This window comes from Oncorhynchus kisutch, linkage group LG15 (assembly GCF_002021735.2).
Source record: "Oncorhynchus kisutch isolate 150728-3 linkage group LG15, Okis_V2, whole genome shotgun sequence".
In the NCBI taxonomy this organism is placed as follows: Eukaryota; Metazoa; Chordata; class Actinopteri; order Salmoniformes; family Salmonidae; genus Oncorhynchus; species Oncorhynchus kisutch.
The window spans coordinates 41,406,587-41,421,504 of NC_034188.2; positions in this window are offsets into that span (position 1 = coordinate 41,406,587).

Sequence of the window (14,918 nt, forward strand, 5' to 3'; positions counted from 1 at the left end):
TGTCAAACCTCCGGCACCCAAGCATCAATGGAATTATGTTTTTGAAATGTTTACAAATTAATTTAAAATTTAAAATAACTACAGGAGTAAACATTTGCTTAACAAGTCACATAATACATTTCATGGACTAATACATTTGTTTAATATGATTTTTGAATGACTACTTCATCTCTGTACCCCACAGGTTATCCAATGCCTCACAATGAAGGGCACCTATTGGTAGATGGGTAAAAAAAAGAAGACATTGAATATCCCTTTGAGCATGGTGAAGTTATGAATTACACTTTGGATGGTGTATCAATACACCCAGTCACTCCAAAGATACAGGCATTCCTCCTAACTCAGTTGCCGGAGAAGAAGGAAACTGCTCAGGGATTTCACCATGAGGTCATTGGTGACTTTAACACAGTTACAGAGTGGCTGTGATAAGAGAGAACTGAGGATGGATCAACAACATTGTAGTTACTCCACAATACTAACCTAAATGACAGAGTGAAAAGAAAGAAGCCTGTACAGAATACAAATATCCCAAAACATGCATCCAGCTTACAACAAGGCACTGAAGTAATACTCCAAAAAAATGTTTTTTTTGTCCTGAATACAAAGTGTTATGTTTGTGGCAAACCCAATACAACACATTACTGAGTACCATTCTTCATATTTTCAAGCATAGTAGTGGCTGTATCGTGTTACAGGTATGCTTGTAATCGTTAAGGACTGGGGAGTTTTTCAGGATAAAAAATAAACAGAGTGGTGCTAACAGGCAAAATCCTAGAGGAAAACCTGTTTCAGTTTGCTTTCTACCAGACATTGGGGGGTGAATTCACCTTTGAGCAGGACAATAACCTACAACACAAGTCCAAACCTATACTGGTGTTGCTTACCAAGAAGACAGTGAATGTTCCGAGCTACAGTTTTGACTTAAATCTACTTGAACATCTATGGCAAGACCTGACAATGGTTGTATAACAATGATCAACAAACAATTTGTATTTTTGTCCGTTATTTTACCAGGTAAGTTGACTGAGAACACGTACTCATTGATGAATGAGCCAAATGTAAACTGGGGATTATTAGGTGACCATGAGGTTTGAGGGACAGATTGGGAATTTAGCCAGGACACCGGGGTTAACACCCCTACAATAAGTGCCATGGGATCTTTAATGACCTCAGAGAGTCAGGACACCTGTTTCACGACCCATCCAAAAGACAGCACCCTACACAGGGCAGTGTCCCCAATCACTGCCTTGGGGAATTGGGATATTTTTTTTAGACCAGAGGAAAGAGTGCCTCCTACTGACCCTCCAACACCACTTCCAGCAGCATCTGGTCTCCCATCCAGGAACTGACCAGGACCAACACTGCTTAGCTTCAGAAGCAAGCCAGCAGTGGTGTGCAGGGTGGTATGCTGCTGGTGAAATTGAAAGAGCTTGAAGAATTTAGAAAAGAATAATGGGCAAATGTTGCACAATCCAGGTCTGGAAAGATCTTAGAGACTTACCCAGAAAGACTCACAGCTGTAATCGCTGTCAACAATGCATTGACTCAGGGGTGTGAATAATTATGTCAATGAGATATTTCAGCATTTCATTTTCAATCTTCAAAATGGTTTTCTTTCTGCATGCATTTTGTATTTATATTCTGATGCGTGTATTTTCTGTCATTTCTGTAATTCAGGGCTCATGTGTAAAATTAACCTTTGTCTCAGTATGACGTCCTGATCAAATGTATTTGCAAAGAAGTCTAAAAACATGGTTTCATTTGTCATTATGGGGTATTGTGTGTAGATGGCCTTCAAAGTATATTTAATCCATTTTGAATTCAGCCTGTAACAAAACAACATCTGGAATGTTGAATATGAATACTTTCTGAAGGCACAGTATAAGGATTTGTTACATTGACAACCATAATGAGTCTTCTATGTAAACACAAGCAGTGAGTAGAATAGAGCTTGAATAAATTGTGTGTGTGTTTTGTTAATCTGATTAGCCACCAGTAGCTCTGTGGTCCCAGTAAGACGTAAGCAGTACGGAGGACCTTACAACGCAGTGGCCCTAGTCTTGCTGGTTTCTGTCCATGGACTTTGCCATGTGCCAACAACACAATTCAAAAGGCAACAAGGAGAGGAACACAAACCATCCCAAAAGCTCTGTGAATTAGTCTTGGCTAACATCTGCTGGACAACAATGGTGCTCTATGCCTGACTGGGGTATCTGACACATTATTAGCCCGTTCGCTACACTTAACTTACAGTCGGGTAATCAAGCAAAAGCTTAAGGTTGCCGAGACAAAAAGACTAAGATAGAGATCTGGTACTATTCATGGCCACTACCTAGGGTCATTCCCAGCCTAGTTTTGTGGACCTCAGGAAGACTAGTGGTCGCTAAGGCATCAGGTAATGGGGATCAAGTAAAGAAGAATGTTCATACTATGGTTAAATATAGCCAGAGCAGAGCTATATAGCCTGGAATCCAAATGTATAATGCTCTGTTTCACTATCCAGACATAAGCAAAGAATTGGTACAAATGCGAACAAATACTATGGTTCTGGTAGAGAAAACACCTTTCAGTTCATACAGTATCCAAATGTGTAGCCTGTTCGTCATAGATGTCCTGTTTACAGCTTCTGTCATCGTTAAGCCATTGTAATCGGAGGCATGCAGAGGTAATGTGAAACATGTTCTGATGTGTTGAGGTCTTGTATAGGTCTGGTCCCATAACATATCTTCACATATGCTACAGTATATAGCACCTAACTGACAGAAGGGAACATTGTTGAGTTAAACATGACAGGCTACGGGCCTATGTCCTGGTCCTCACACAAGTATGATCGACTGTGTTTGAACCCAAGTCACCTGCGAGCCATAAGACTGTGTTAGCCCGCTGAGTTTAAGTTTGGGCATTCGCTAGGGGAGCATATGCAAGTATTCAGGTCTCGGGCAAGGTCAGTCATCACCGAACCATGTCTGTTACACAATGCGAAATAAAGTTCCCATGCTCTCAATTCTAGAAATTCAAATTTATTTCAATTTTTTTAAATTTTTATATAGCCCTTCGTACATCAGCTGATATCTCAAAGTGCTGTACAGAAACCCAGCCTAAAACCCCAAACAGCAAGCAATGCAGGTGTAGAAGCACGGTGGCTAGGAAAAACTCCCTAGAAAGTCCAAAACCTAGAAAGAAACCTAGAGAGGAACCAGGCTAGACAATTGAATTAAAGCAGCCTACGTGCTAGACTAGAGGGAAAGATATCTCAGTTGTTTCTGGTTGTTCGTCGCGATTTTGGATTCCATGTATGAAATGCAAACCATGCATCATCTGCTTGCTTTACATTACATTGCCTTAAATTGTTTCCCTTTCTTGTTGGTTGTGTAACAATGTGCAGCAACAAGACGTGTGTGTGCAAACATGAGGCACAATGCTCTCATTATCATGCGGCTACATCAGCTACCCGTGCAGAACACTGGGTCTGCATACGTGCAGGAAGGGTCCCTTCCTTCCTCTCTATAATACATTGTGCCCTTGTATATCCCCTGTAGAACACTCCTTGGATAGGGAGTCTGATGTTTATGCAGTTGCCATGGCAAGGGCTGTCCTTTTGGAGAGGAGCAAGGGAGGTGTCGCATGATCCACATCATCCTTCCAGGGTAATCAGACAAGTCTGGATATCAACCACAGAAATACCATCTCTCCTCTTTCGGCAGTCTGGATGAGTGCGCTGGTGAGAGAGGAATGAAGAGACGATGCATCACAATCAATCCGAAGAGAAGTCATTTTTGTTGCATTCATTGTAATACCACCCAGAAGAGAGTTAATGATAGCTGCTGAACTAGCCGAAATACAAATATTCCCACAATTGTGGAACAGATCCCACTGTAACAAATGTGATATGAATTCTGTATTTTTAGCTCTTTGTTTGTTTGCATTTCGAAGGTCCAAAATCTTCTCTGCTTTCGTTAGAGATTGCATTCCCTGTGAGACAATATGAATAGAATGTGTGCCAGAAGAATGTATGCCAGCTTTCTCATAGACACGCAGAAACAGATGCAAATGTTTTAAGGGAATGGAAATGGTTAGGAGTGCTTTGTCAATACATTGACTTTACAAAACATTAGGAATACCAGGTGAACACTATGATCCCTTATTGATGTCACTTGTTAAATCCACTTCATTCAGTGTAGATGAAGGGGAGGAGACAGGTTAAAGAAGGATTTTAAGCCTTGAGATCATTGAGATACTGATTATGTGTGCCATTCAGAGGGTGAACGCGAAAGACAAAATATTTAAATGCCTTTGAACTGGGTATGGTAGTAGGTGCCATGTGCACCGATTTGAGTGTGTCAAGAACTGCAACGCTGCTGGGTTTTTCAACAGTTTCCTGTGTGTATCAAGAATGGTCCACCACCCAAAGGACATCCAGTCAACTTGACACAACTCTGGGAAGCATTAGAGTCAACATGGGCCAGCATCCATGTGGAACACTTTCGTCACCTTGTAGAGTCCACGCCCCCGACAAATTGAGGGTGTTCTGAGGGCGAAAGGGGGTGCAACTCAATATGAAGAAGGTGTTCCTAATGTTTTGTACACTCAGTGTATACATATCCTTAGACATTCAACAGTACTTTATGAGGTCATGTCATATTAAAGGCCAAGCTATTGAACTAATTATCAATTAAAAGAGTTAATGCTCTCTGGCTTAAATTAATCAGCAACGCGCATGGCAAGTGTTTATGTATGCAGGGAATTTTAACTGTTGCCATTAAAAGAAAGGATTGAGTCTCTCACTCAAGTAATTTCCTATAAAAGTTGCAATGCATTAATCTTTACTGTCTTTTCAATGTTAAAACAACATTTATATTTGGATACACACATGAAACCGATTAAAAACATTTTAAAAAGCACTCAATATCGCTTCCATTCTGCCAAAGGGGCTTGGTAAAAGTCAAATTAAATATGCACCTTGGACATGTTTGGTGATGCCCATAACATCAAGGGGTTTAAACTCTCCGAAATATGCTACTTAATTCGTGGTGCACATTTGGCACTCCCTCTCCGCCCTGTTTCTCTGCACATTTGTCTCCATCTCTGGCCGCCAGCTCCTCTCTGATTGTTTGATGATTAAATACATCTTGATTTGCCGAGCTAGCTGTGTCGTAAATTTCCTGTGCGGGTGCAACCAGTCAGGTCTGCGTTCGTTCTCCACCTCCACTCCCCAAAGGCCTTCTGGGGACACCGTCATTAACCCTGCTAATTAGCCTGGTTAACCACGCCCCTGCTCCGGCTTCTCTGTCTTTTAACCCCTCATTTTTCACTGTCTGGACTCTGGAGCTGAGGATCGAGAAGGGGGGGGGATTCTTCTAGCTAGCTCCTGTGAATATTAAACAGCAGTGACTGCAGGAATGCTAGCCTGCTAAATTGGCAGCAGATGTTGTTGGGGGGGGATTGGGTTAAAATGTTTTTTTTTCTCCAACTGGAGCTGTAAAACATTACAGGGCAGACACGTCCTCGGGTGGAACCTCCTTGGAGTTGAGGCGCAGGCGATATGGGCCCGGTGGCTCTGCTGGTTTATTGGTGGCTAAACACTCCACCAGGCATTTAATGGTCACTGATGAGGGGTCTTCAGGAAACAAGTTCCCAAAGGGAGATACTCCTTTAACAGTTTGAATACAACAGGGATTGAGTCTATGTAGAGCACTTGAGCCTTGCCCTGCCCCCATTGTAGGTGATAGCAGAAAAATAATTCTGAGATTAAGTGGAGGATAGCCTTCTTACTAACACCATGGAGTGATGTCACTGTGCTCCATATGTTGACCCCCTTTATGTAGGCCTCCTAAGCTTTTATCCGGATAATTAAAAACATGTCGGTTTTGTCTGCACAGTTTGCGTATTTTCGGCTTAGATGTCTTACGTCAGCTAACTGGAAGTCCCATTTGGGATTAGATGGGCACCAACATGTTTAATGTGTTCGCAAAGCTACATGGGAGTTAAGTTACCTGCTTGGTCTGTCAATGTTGTGAGGAACTTGTCTGGGACAAGATGAATGACTGGCACTTCAAGAAAATGATTTCGGAAATTTCTCCAAAATACTAAAAACCAGCCATACCTCCAGGCTATGGCTGCCTACATAAATCATTTTTTTGGTTTCAAGCTGGATTTCTGGTGTTCTGGCTCCATGTCTTATGAGACGGACAAAAAGGAATTGACAATGAGTGTATTTGAGAAACATATATTGAAATGAATTATTTAAAACAATGAACCTCCATCATTCCATTGGCAATACAGGCATATTACAGCATTCTAGCCTAAGCTTGGATATCCACTGCAAGGACAGGGTACGGGGACATTTAGGTTGAAGATGAGGCTTAACATGGGAACTCGGTGTTCAACTCCAGGGAAGCCATGATCCTTTCAGGCCATCTGCCAAGAGTCCAATAAGGAAAATGGATGGATCTGTGTAAGCCATGGCCTAACAAAGTCACTACGCTAAAAATGTTGCTGACACCTTGTAACGCAAATGAAAGCCACAGCTAAAGCGCCATACAAATCCTGCCAATTTACAAGTGTTCCCGTAGTCAAGACTGTTATCCGCCGCCATCCATTACACCCTTCTGATGTTGATTAATTGAACACATGAAAAAAAGGGGAACCTTTTATCAGCTTTGATCAAGACCGATTCGCTGTGTAGTGGTGCGAAATCCAGCGTAAATATGCCAAAATTACGCTTTTTATCATTAGATCAGAGGCAACATTATCATCACTAGGATCATTTCCATAGAAAATACAGACATTATTTATAAAAGGGCCTACTAATATTTTAATGGGTAAGTAACCAGGGTCTCAAAACAGCAAAATACACAAGATTCAAACACGGAACATTAATGAGTGGTAATGTACTGTTTGCCACCTGCTATGGAGAGACATATGGGGAGTGTGGGATAAATGAGGGGCCATGGCTGTCAACAGTCTCTCAGTTATGCGCACCAAGTGGAGACTGAAGACACGAGGGGCCACAAAAACATATTGATGAAAGGATAGAGACCCTTAGGCCACATGACTAAACCACTGCCATCACAATGTGGTCAGGGCAAAGGTGTGTGAAAGAGGTTGGAAGGGGGGCATGGGGTCACATTCCCTTATGGAGACAATGCTAGAGTTCTGGTATTTTTTCAGGGACTCGGGGACGAAGCCTATGTACTTTGATGCTGGTCTTCTTCTCCTACAGTGGTTCTAAGTCCATGACCCCTATAAAGATAGAGGGATGCCCACGTCCTTCTACCCTGGGGCCTGCCAGTCACACCCCCCAGGGAGAGGGGCCCCATCATTTATTATTTCTTCCCCTCTTCTTAAGGAAATACTTTCTCAATAGCCTCCTCAGGTTTGTATATTTTTACAGTCTTAATTTTCTTCCTTGATTCAACCCCCTTTTTCTTCTATTTATTTGCTGTATAAACATCAGCTCGGTCCCCAGCTTCCACCCAGGGTTGAATTATTTTTTATTTTTTATGATGTTTCTTCCCATTGAAGACTGTGTTTATTTGCCCAGGCGATCTGGTTGGGATAAGGGTATTTTGGGGGTACCTATGAGTAGGCGAGAGCTGAATTGAAGCATAAAAGCTGACCTGGTTACCATTACCTCAGGTTCTAATCAAATTCCTCAGCTGCAGATGGGAGAGATTTGTTGACTGATCCAGCTCCTGCTGTTGGTCTCAAATGTCATAATTCATAGGCAAAGGCCCTGTCTCATATTAACAGGTTCAATATTACATTTCAATATTACACTCAATTTCAATAACCCACCCTGTAGTTTGGGTAAATGTGCCAAACAGTCAATTATGTTAAATTATTCCTTGGTCTGTTGATTGCCGTTTTCTCCCCTCCTTGAAACCCATCAAGGGCAACAGGATTAAAAGGCCAACCAAGTCACTGACCCGTGACACAGCTTTGATGACCCCTACAACCCTTCCTTAAAGTAAAATTGTCCAGTTATCGAGGGCTGCCCTAAGCCCCTTCAATAGCTTGGTTTCCATTCAATTGGCGACAGATCTCCATGCGAATCTTCTAAAATCGCGTAAAGAAAATATGCACATTTTCCCACCAGTGGTGTTTCCACCAAACAGGACTTGTTGTGGATAAAAGTCAGTGGGTGATGACATAGTGGGTGATGACATAGTGCACACAAAATGTTTCCATCACATTTTCAACTCTACTGATAGTTTTGTCACTTCTGCAGATGCCAAATCAAGTCAAATTTATTTATAAAGCCCTTCTTACATCAGCTGATATCTCAAAGTGCTGTACAGAAACACAGTCTAAAACCCCAAACAGCAAGCAATGAAGGTGTAGAAGCACAGTGGCTAGGAAAAACTCCCTAGAAAGGCCAGAACCTAGGAAGAAACCTAGAGAGGAACCAGGCTATGAGAACTGCGAAAGGCCGACATAGGTGGATGCGGGGGATTGAGACAGCCCATACAAAAAAAACAGATATCTCGAGCTTAAACTGACAGACTTTGATGGGGATTTTTATATTATATTACATAGATTGATGCACAGGTGAACAAATAGACTCTTAACGATGTTAAGGTCTTCATTCGGCATAGTCGAATATATAAATGACTTGCCATGCAGTTGAAACAGGTTTCACTGCATTTTGAGGAGAGTTCATGCCAACTTCTGTCTTGATGGATCGGAGTTACCTGCCTGCATAGTTACAGAAATAAAATGTTCTGTTCAATGTGTCTCTCAACTGCCTCCACGCCTTCTCCCATATGAGCAGAAGAACAGTGAAGAAGAAGTAAAATAAGGACTTAGTGTATGTACACACACATAAAATGCACATCACTACTAAATAAATACAGCACGATACAATATGAAAATAAAAATATATTTTAATTCTTAACAGGCTGCATAGAGTTATAGAAATCGAAAACAGCATTCAGTTCAATGTTTCTCAACTGCATCCGCGCCTGTTGGAAAGTAAAGCAACATCATTGTCAGTGCGCGACCAGTGAGATATGTCGTGACGTGACTACCATTGATGTGATGACTGCTATTCATCAAATAATTATCTCCTACATTTAATTATTACCCAATTAAATTAATCATGTAACAATTAACTCATTAGGAATCTGGGGCACCATGGGAAAAGTTTGTTTAATGAGTTACCTTTTCTTTTTTTTTTTACCTTTATTTTACTAGGCAAGTAAGTTAAGAACAAATTCTTATTTTCAATGACGGCCTAGGAACAGTGGGTTAACTGCCTGTTCAAGGGCAGAACGACAGATTTTGTACCTTGTCAGCTCGGGGATTTGAACTTGCAACCTTTCGGTTACTAGTCCAATGCTCTAACCACTAGGCTACACTGCCGCCCCCTTTCCCAATTACCTCAAGAATATATCAGAATATATTGATATCATACCAGTCATCAATTAATCAATTAATAATTTCCTCATGTCAGTCTCATTCTGAACGTCGTTGACCTCATAAATCTGCACGAACCCTAGCCCTACCATTCCAGTATTTTACTTGCTATATTGTATTTACTTTGCCATCATGGCCTTTTTTGCCTTTACCTCCCTTCTCACCTCATTTGCTCACATTGTATATAGACTTGTTTATACTGCATTATTGACTGTATGTTTGTTTTTACTCCATGTGTAACTCTGTGTCGTTTTATCTGTCGAACTGCTTTGCTTTATCTTGGCCAGGTCGCAATTGTAAATGAGAACTTGTTCTCAACTTGCCTACCTGGTTAAATAAAGGTAAAATAAAATAAATAAATAAATAAATAAGTGATGAATCAGCGATAATCAAATTGACTTAATAACTAACTAAATAATCACACAGAATTACATAAACACACGGTATAGGTTATATTGATTACTTACATAATGCAATGAAACGTCCCTAGTGGACTAACCTAATATGACGGCTTGTTACACAATGGAAAGGGGGTGGGGAAATAAAGAGCGGGAGAGACAGAGTGAGTGGACTTATCGAACATACATGTGGAAGCTATGCACATGGGAATATGAATACTTTGCACATGAATGACCGCTCATTAGAAAATAATTGCAATGTATATATTTACACATGGATGTCTTTGTCGCCTCTCTGTTGAACTCGATCCATCTTTGGGAAGTGGTTCGATGTAAGTTTCTGGTTGTGTATGTCTTTAGTTGTAGTCTGTTTTGTCTCGGAGTGTTCGTTAAAATGGATACATCAGAGGTGTACCAAGCCGTGTTCAAAGGGATCTGTATTTCCCTATGTTTGTTAGAATAGATACAGAGGTACCTATGATGGTGAGAGGAATTTGTCCTTCCCTCATCTCATCTTGGTCAATTGTCCTAGACTACGTTACATGTAGAGCTGCTGGCGGTGCATGTTTTAGTCGAGTCTTCACCTTCGTCACTCGTTGAGCGTTTCAGGGGGTCTTACCATTTTCTGGTCTTGTAGTTTTAACCATTTCCATCGTTGTAGCCACCGCTCCATGCTGTCTGGTCTGGTAGAGTCTAACCATTGGACGGCTTACACCGTCCACCTGATTGGTCTAATGTAAATTTCGTTACGAGTCCTTTTAAGCACTCTGGTCTTGGAGGGTGTTCTATCCTGTTGACACAATGTGTGTGCTCACGTGAGCGTGGTCACTGACCTGGCCCAGGTCTACATGACCTGGGCCAACGTTATCCTGTTTAGACGGCCAAAATCCCGCTTCCATCTTCTCAAAAGTATTCCTAAACTTAATCACCTATTTTATACAACATTCAGATGCAAACCTGATAACACTTTCAGAGCTACAGCTATCTTTCTATAACAGTCTTTCTGAAAATCTCAATGACATCACAAATAGACACAAATGTTCCATATTCCATCTGACATCATTACCAACATTCTTTATGTTAGAAATATTGTTTCAATGTTCATTGTTTGATGTTTTAGTTATTTGGCAAGAGTCTCTCTGTAACACTAAGACATTCCATTCTTAATACTGCAGAGCCAAAGGGAAGGTTTCTGCTAGGTATTTACGATCTGGCAGTTAAGTCATAAAACCGGACCAATTCCCCCAGGAGAGAGAGAGTTTGGCTATCTGTCAGCCATTGGCCTAGCTCAGTGGTTCCCAAACTTTTATAGTCCCGTACCCCTTCAAACATTCAACCTCCAGCTGCGTACCACCTCTAGCACCAGGGTCAGTGCACTCTCAAATGTTGTTTTTTGCCATCATTGTAAGCCTGCCACTCACACACTATACAATATATTTATTTAACATAAGAATGAGTGTGAGTTTTTGTCACAACCCGGCTCGTGGGAAGTGACAAAGAGCTCTTATAGGACCAGGGCACAAATAATAATATAATAATAATCAATAATTTGCTCTTTATTTAGCCATCTTACGTATAAAATGTTATTTGTTAATCGAAAATTGTGAATAACTCACCACCGGTTAATGAGAAGGTTGTGCTTGAAAGGATGCACATAGATATGCAATGTGGGTTGTATTGGAGAAAGTCTCAGTCTTAAATAATTTTCCACGTAACCGGTGTGAATTGGCTAGCTAGTCAGCGGGGTGCGTGCTAATAGCATTCAATCGGTGACATCACTCGCTCTGAGAACTTAAAGTAGTTGTTTCCCTTGCTCTGCAAGGACTGCAGCTTTTGTGGAGCAATAGGTAACAATGCTTCGAGGGTGTCAGTTGTTGATGTGTGCAGAGGGTCCCTGGTTCAAGCCCAGGTAGGGGTGAGGAGAGGGATGGAAGCAATACCATTACACACACAGTCTGTGCCTGTATTTAAATGTCATGCTAGTGAGGACCAAGAATCCACTCTCACATAGGTACGTAGTTGCAAAGGGCATCAGTGTCTTAACAGCGCGAATTGCCAAGGAAGGATACTCTGAGCGCCGCCCAATCCAGGAATCTGTCAGTGGCTTCTAATTAAATAAAATTTTCACAGAACAATTTTGATGAGGCTCTCTTGTTCAGATATCAGTAAGTGGACTGGAGGCAGGGCATGAAAGGGATAACAAATCCAGTTGTTTGTGTCATCCGTTCAGGGAAGTACCTGTGTAAATATGCACCCAAGTCACTCAGGTGCTTCACTATATCACGTTTGACATTGTCCGTAAGCTTGAGTTCATTTGCACACAAAAAAATTATATAATGATGGAAAGACCTGTATGTTGTCCTTGTTAATGCAGACAGAGAAGAGCTCCAACTTCTTAATCATAACCTCAATGTTGTCCCGCACATTGAATAGTTGCGAGAGTCCCTGTAATCCTAGATTCAGATCATTAAGGCGAGAAAAAACATCACCCAGATAGGCCAGCCATGTGAGAAACTCATCATCTTTCAAGCGGTCAGACAAGTGAAAATTATGGCCGTAAAGGAAACCTTAAGCTCATGTCTCAATTTTTAAAACAACGTGTCAATACTTTGCCCTTTGATAACCAGCGCACTTCTGTATGTTGTAAAAGCATTACATAGTCGCTGCCCATATCATTTCATAGTGCATAAAATACACAAGTGTTCAGCGGCCTTGCATTAACAAAGTTAACCATTTTCACTGTAGTGACCAAAACGTATTTCAAGCTGTCAGGCATTCCTTTGGCAGCAAGAGCCTCTCGGTTGATGCTGCAGAGCAACTGCTTGCACGCGCGTTACCACTCCACTATGTCTCCCTGTCATGGCTTTTGTGCCATCAGTACAGACACCAACACATCTTGACCACCAAAGTCCATTTGATGTCACAAAGCTGTCCAGTACTTAAAAAATATCCTCTCCTGTTGTCCTGGTTTCCAGAAGAGGATGTCCTCTTTAATTGACCCGCCATAAACATAACGGACATATGCCAGGAGCTGTGCCGGGCCCGCCACGTCTGTTGACTCATCCAGCTGTAAGGCATAGAATTCACTGGCTTGTATGCGAAGCAGTAATTGTTTCAAAACATCTCCTGCCATGTCACTGATGCGTCGTGAAAAAGTGTTGTTTGATGAAGGCATTGTCTATATAGTTTTTTTGCCTTTTCCCCCAGCATTCCCCAGCCATATCTGCGGTAACAGGAAGAATGAAGTCCTCCACAATAGTATGGGGCTTGCCTGTCCTAGCCACTCAGTAGCTCCCCATATATGACGCTTCTAGCCCCTTCTTATTAATGGTATCTGTTGCTTTTGTACTCGAAGTCGTCTTAATTCTCACTCAAACTCCTGTGGCTAATTTTTCAAATTGGCATGTTTTGTTTCTAAATGTCTGCGCAAGAGTGAAGGTTTCATCAAGTTGTGAGATAGTACTTTTGCACATATAACACACTGTGGCTGAGGAAAGGCACTACTCACAATATAAGTGATCCCCAAATCAATGTAGTTCTCATCATATTTGCGCCTCTTCGATGGTTCAACGTCCCCGTCTGTTGTTCGGTGCTTTCCAGGGTAAGGGTGCAGTAGCTCTTTGGCTGCATCCAATTCACAACTGTCAGTGTCCATGCTAGCTGGGCTAACAACAAACGTAGAATTACTGATGCTAGCATTGGATGTGCATGTGGAAGCAGACCAACTTGTGTTGTCGACAGGTTTAGGTGTGTGTCTCTGGACGCGGGCCTTACCTTTTTTTAACCATTTATCAATTTTCGAGCAAACGGAATGAGCAGCAGCTACGTTTGGCTAGATACGGACCTTTAGTGGAATTCCCGCCAGAGAACAATGGTTAATGTGATTGGATGTTAATTATTTCACTCAGCTACCTTTATCTGACATTGTGTTGTTATTTCGGCTAAACACTAGATGGTTTCATTTTATTTTTGGCAGTGAAACGAGGCTACTCAGGCGAGAAAAGAACCTCACCCAAATGTATAGCCCTGTTGGAAAATATAAATGGACTATTTGAAAATGCGAAGAAAAAAAGTAAATATTTACACAGATGATAAAAAAAAATGGGAATCACATTTTTATTTGGCGTACCCCTCGACGGCATTGCGCGTACCCCTGGGGGTAGCTGTTACCGCACCTTTGATCCTCACTGAGGAGAGAGAGTCATGACAGATACAATAAACTCGGTTTACCAATGAAAATAACAGCATTGCTAAAATGCTAACAAATCTGCATAGCTTGCTAGTGAATGCTAAAAAACAGAGTTAGCAGCTGGTGCTCAATATGAGTGAACATTGAGTTTGTGTACAAAAATAACATTTACAACCAACAGAATTCGAACTCAATGCAATAATTACATTTACAATAAACACAGTTGACCATTTCTAGTAAACAAAGAGTGATATTAACACACTTTTAAAAACAGAATTGTAAGAGCAGAAAAAAACTATACCTTTTCCAACAAGTATAGACAGGAATATATAACCATTGAAACAGATGATACAACAGGTTCACAAGAAATGAACTGAACCAGGCTACACTGAACAAAAATAAACGCAACATGCAACAATTTCAAAGATTTTCCTGAGTTACAGTTCATATAAGGAAATCAGTCAATTGGAATCAATGGATATCACATGACTGGGAATACAGATATGCATCTGTTGGTCACAGATACAGTACCTTTAAAAAAGGTGGAGGGCGTGGATCAGAAAACCAGTTAGTATCTGGTATGCCCCTTGCAGTGCGACACATTTCCTTCACACAGAGTTAATCGGGCTGTTGATTGTGGCATGTGGAATTTTGTCCCACTCCTCTTCAATGGCAGTGTGAACTTTGAACTTTGTGGATATTGGCAGGAACTAGAACAAGCTGTCATACACGTCAATCCAGAGCATCCCAAACCTGCTCAATGGGTGACATGTTGAGTGAGTATGCAGGCCATGGAAGAACTGGGACATTTTCAGCTCTAGGAATTGTGCAACAGATCCTTGCGACATGGGGCTGTGCAATTTCATGCTTAAACATGAGGTGATGGCATCAGATGAACGGCACAACAATGGGCC